The sequence below is a fragment of the Odocoileus virginianus genome, chromosome 1 (assembly GCF_023699985.2).
Source record: "Odocoileus virginianus isolate 20LAN1187 ecotype Illinois chromosome 1, Ovbor_1.2, whole genome shotgun sequence".
NCBI classification, from domain to species: domain Eukaryota; kingdom Metazoa; phylum Chordata; class Mammalia; order Artiodactyla; family Cervidae; genus Odocoileus; species Odocoileus virginianus.
The window spans coordinates 85,068,159-85,073,456 of NC_069674.1; the positions used below are offsets into that span (position 1 = coordinate 85,068,159).

At 34.7% G+C, this 5,298-nt stretch overlaps 1 non-coding gene across 1 annotated transcript; it reads left to right on the forward strand.

The window, feature by feature from the left end:
• Positions 1-2,516: 2,516 nt before the first annotated feature.
• TRNAC-ACA (transfer RNA cysteine (anticodon ACA)) lies at positions 2,517-2,589 on the forward strand. Its single transcript has one exon. It is a non-coding gene; the product is annotated as a tRNA-Cys (tRNA).
• The last annotated feature ends 2,709 nt before the right edge of the window (positions 2,590-5,298 follow it).

A 5,298-nucleotide genomic window follows, 5' to 3' on the forward strand; every position in this document is an offset into this window, starting at 1 on the left:
TCATTTGATCTATGTCTATCCTTATGACAGTACCACACTGCCTTGATTAGTGTTACTTTGTAATAAGTTTTGAAATTGAGAAATGTGAATGCCTCTACTTTGATTTTTTTTTCCAAGATAGTTTTATCTAGTCTGAATCCCTTGAATTTCCATTTAAATTTTAGGATCAACTTGTCAGTTTCTAATAGGGAGGGCATAGAATTTATATATCAATTCAGGGACTATTGTCATGTTAACTATTAAGTCATCCAATACATGAACATGGACAACCCCACATTTATGTAAATATTTTAAATTTCTTTCAACAGTGTTTCCTAGTTTTCAGAATAAGTTTGGACTTCTTTTATTTAATTTATTCCTAATTATTTTGAAGTGAAGTGAAAGTCGCTCAGTCATGTCTTACTCTTTGCAACCCCATGGACTGTAGCCTGCCAGGCTCCTCTGTCCATGGGATTCTCCAGGCAAGAATACTGGAGTGGGTTAGCCATTTCCTTCTCCAGGGGATCTTCCTGACCCAAGGATCGAACCCAAGTCTCCTGCATTGCAGGCAGACTCTTTACTGACTGAGCTACAAGGGAAGCCCTTGTAGCCCATCCCTAATTATTTTATTATTTTAAAAAAACTGTTTTATAATTTTTATTTACTTAGGTATTTCTGGCTGCACTGAGTCTTTGTGGCTGCAGGTAGGCTTTTCTCTAGCTGTGGTGAGCAACGCCAACACCCTAATTGTGGTGTGTGGGCTTCCCATTGCAGTGGCTCCTCTCGTTGCAGAGCATGTGCTCCAGGGCATGCAGACGTCAGTAGCTGTGAATCCCAGGCTCTAGACCGTGGGCTTGGTAGTCGTGGGGCATGGCTTAGTTGCTTTGAGGCAAGTGGAATCTCCCTGGGCCAGAATGGAACCTATGTCCCCTGCATTGGCAGGTGAATTTTTTTTTTTTTAACCACTGGACCACCAGGGAGGTCCCATTTTATTATTTCTGTTGCTTCTGTAAATTGAATTTTTCTCCATTCCACTTTCAGATTGTTCACAGTGAGTGTAATAGAAACACTATTGATTTTTGTATATTTACCCTGAAACCTTGCTGAACTCATGTATTAGTTTTTTGTCTGTATGTTTGTTGTTTTAAACTCCTTAGAATTTTCTAAAGATAAGATCTGGATGCCTTTTATTTATTTATAGTACCTAGTTTTCCTGGAGCCTTCAGTATAATTTTGAATAGAAGTGGTGAGTGTTGACATCATTGTCCTGTTCCTGATCTTAGAGGGGAAAGCAACCTGTCTTTTTACCATTAGCCGTGGATTTTTTTGTAGATGCCTTTTTATCAGGTTCAGAAGAGTCTCTGAGTGATTTTGTCATGAAAGGGTGTTGGATTTTGGCAAATACTTTTTCTGAGACTACTGAGATGATAATGTGGTTTTTGTTTTCGATTCTGTTGACATGGTATATTACATGAATTGATTTTCAGATACTAAACTAATTTTGCATTTCTGGGATAAACCCATGTTGTTATGGTGTATAATTCTTTTTTATGTTGCTATTTGCTAGATGGCCAGTATCTTGTTGAGGACTTTATATACATATTCATGAGAAATATTGGTCTACAGTTTTCTCCTGATTATCTGATTTTTCATATCAGGATAAAAAATAGCCTCACAGACTGAGTTGGGAAGTGTTCTCTCCTTTTCTATTTTTTTTTTTTTGGAAGCTTTTGTGAAAATTAATACTAATTTTTCTTTAAATGTTTGGTGGAATTCAGCAGTGAAGACATTGAAGCCTGGACTTTTCATTGTGAAGAAGTTTTTGATTATTAATTAAATCTCTTGTTTTAGTTCTATTCAGATTGTATATTCTTGAGTCAATTTTGGCAGTTTGTATTTTTTTTTTTTAGGAATTTGTCCATGTAACCTCTATTATCTAATATATTTGCATAAATAGTTCATAGAATTCCTTTATCATTGTTATTTTTTATTTCTGTAATTTTAGTAGTGGACCTTCTATTGTTTCTGAGTCCTCAAAGTTTTTCTTGGGCAATATAGCTAAAAGTTTATCAATCTCTTTGATGTTTTCAAAGAAACTGCTTTTGATTTCATTCATTTTTCTCTTCTCCATCTCATTAATTTCCACTCTAATCTTTATTATTTTTTTCTTTCTTACATTAGGTTTAGTTCACTAGTTTTACCCAGTATCTTAAAGTGAGAGGTTAGATTATTAGTTTCTTATCTCCTTTCTTTTTTTAATATAGGAATTTAGAGGCATAAATTTTCCTATAGGTACTGCTTTAGATGAATCTCATCCCATAAGTTTTGGTATGTGTGTCTTCATTTGTATTCATCTTAAAGTATTTTTAGATTTCCCTTTGGATATTTTCTTTGACCCTTTGGTTAATTAGCAATGTACTATATTTTATATATTTGTAAATTTTCTAAATATCTCTCTATAATTGACCTCTATTTTCATTCTACCTTGGTTGGAACACGCAGATTTATTATTTCTATCCTGTCAAATTTATGGGACTTCCCTGGTGGCTCAGATGGTAAAGCGTCTGCCTACAATGCAGGAGACCCAGGTTCAAACCCTGGGTCAGGAAGATCTCCTGGAGAAGGAAATGGCAACCCACTCCAGTATTATTGTCTGGAAAATCCCATGGATGGAGGAGCCTGGTAAGCTACAGTCCATGGGATTGCAAAGAGTCGGACACAACTGAACGACTTCACTTCCACTTTCTTTCAAATTTATAACCCTAATATATAATATATAGTCTATCCTGAAGAATGTTTCATATGAACTTGAATGAGAATTCTGCTGTTGTTGGATGGACAGTTTTACAGGTCTATGGTTGTCCCTCTGTATTTTCAGAGAACTGGTTCCAGAACCCGATGAGGATATCAAAATCTGAGGATGCTCAAGTCTCTTATATAAGGTGGCATTATGTTTGCATATAACCTATGCATATCCTTCTGTATACTTTAATTTTTATTGGAATATAATGTTGTGTTAGTTTCTGTTGTTCATTGAGATGAATCAGACATATGCATACATATATCCCTGCCTTCTTGGACCTCCCTCCCATCCCCTCATCCCACCCCTCAAGGTCAGCACCCAGCGCTGAGCTGAGCTCCCCTGTGTTACAGTGGGAAGCAGCTTCCCACTAGCTATCTCTTTTATACATGGCAGTGTATCTATGTCAATCATATCTCCCAGTCTACCCCACCCTCCCCTTCTCTGCTCACTTTGTGTCCACATCTCCGTTCTCTACATCTGTACCTCTATTCCTACCTTCGAAATAGATTCATCTATACCATTTTTCTAGATTTCACATATATGCATTAATATATGATATTTTGATTACCATCATCAAAAAATCTACAAACAATAAATGCTGGAGAGGATGTGGAGAAAAGGAAACCCTCCCATATACTTTAACTCATCTCTAGATTACTTATGTTACCTAATAGAATGTGAAGGTTATGTAAATAGTTGTAATTGCATGTAAATACTATGTAATTTGTTGCCAGTGCATGGAAAATCCAAATTTTGCATTTTGGAACTTTATGGAATTAAAAAAAGTATTTTGGATCCACAGTTGGTTTAATCCATGATCCAGAATCCAAGGGCATGTAGATTCAATGGCAATTTGGTGATAGTTTTTGTTCAAGTCTGTTTTTGTTCTGCCTAGTTGTTCTATCCATTATTAAAAATGGGGGGATGCTGAAGTCTCTGTTATTGTTGAGTTTTCTATTTCTCCCTTCATTTCTGCCACGTCTTATTTTATGTATTTTGGTACAGTCTTACTAGGTGCATATTTGTTTATAATTGTTCCACTTTCCTAGTGATTTTACCCTCCTGTGATTATAAAATTTCTCTCTTTTATCTCGAGTAACATCTTTTGTCTTAAAGTTTATTTTGCCTCACATATAGCTGCTTCAGTTCTCCCATGGTTACTGTTTGCATAATATATCCTTTCCCAGTATTTCACTTTCAATTTATTTGTATCTTTGAACCTAATTTGTGTGTCCTGTAGACAGTATGTACTTGAGCTGGGAATTTTTAACAGTCTAGTCTGATAATTTCTGTCTTCTGGTTGAGTTGCATAATCCAGTCACATATAATGCTATTATTAGTAGAGTTGGATTTATATCTGCCGATTTACTTTTTGTTTCTATAGCTCTTGTCTCTTTTGTTCTACTATTCTTCCTTCACTGCTTTCTTTTGCATTATTTTCTAATGTACCACTTTAACTAAATTTTTTCATTACATTTTAAGTTACTATTTTCTGAATGGTTGCTTAAGGTTTACTTTGTACATCTTATCTCCTCAAAATCAGACTTATACTAAATTTTGTTGAGATATGGAAACATTACTTCTGTAGCACTCTATTCTTGTTTCCCCTTTTTGTGATATTACTACCCTAAACATTACATGTATAAATGTTACAAATTGAATAATATATTTTTTTAAGTATTGCTTGATATAATTTTATGACTGAAGAAGCCTTTTTAAAAGAATAATTAAACTGTGATACTGTCTTAAAAAGGGTTTTAAAGCCTCTTTAGAGATGACTGTTACATGGCATTTAACTTTGGCGATGATTTGCAGGGTGCCGTTTATCCTTTGAGTAGCACTGCTATGGTTGCCTCAATGTTACCACCAGTTAATTGCTTCATATCTCATATTGTGTGACTTGCAATAACAAGACTAGATGGCAAGAACAACTTAAGCTGTTTAAAAGCATCCTAAAATAATGATGGTTTCAAATCTATTGTGTACCTAGTAATCGAAGGTAACTCAGTTCCTCCACCAGTATCTTTTTTGTGGATAAAAAATATATAATAGAAATTGAAATGTCAGAGGGAGCCTTGAATTTTTGTTTATATTTTAAACTTTGAATGGGAAAGGATATCATGCAAAGTATGAAATAAATTTACCTTGTGCCTTTATGAAATAGTGTAAGAGGGTCACAGTGTATGTTCTGTTTTCTGATTTTATCTTTTTCCCTCTTAATTATCTATACAAGTTATGACACTGTCCATGTATTACTGTTTTGGCCTTTCCTAATCTTGAGGGATTGTATCTTGTATATCTTGGTTCCTCTAGAACCTAATAACCACTAGCACATAGTAGAACCTCAGAAACTCTGTGTGGAATATTGTAAGTATTTTAAATTGATTCTTAAAGATGTGGCTCTATTTCCCCTTAAGAGCTTTTGTGCATTCTCTAACTTAATGCCAAGGATGATCTTATTTGAGAAAGTGCAAATACAATGCTTTTATTTCACACCTTCTAGTACTTTCACTCAT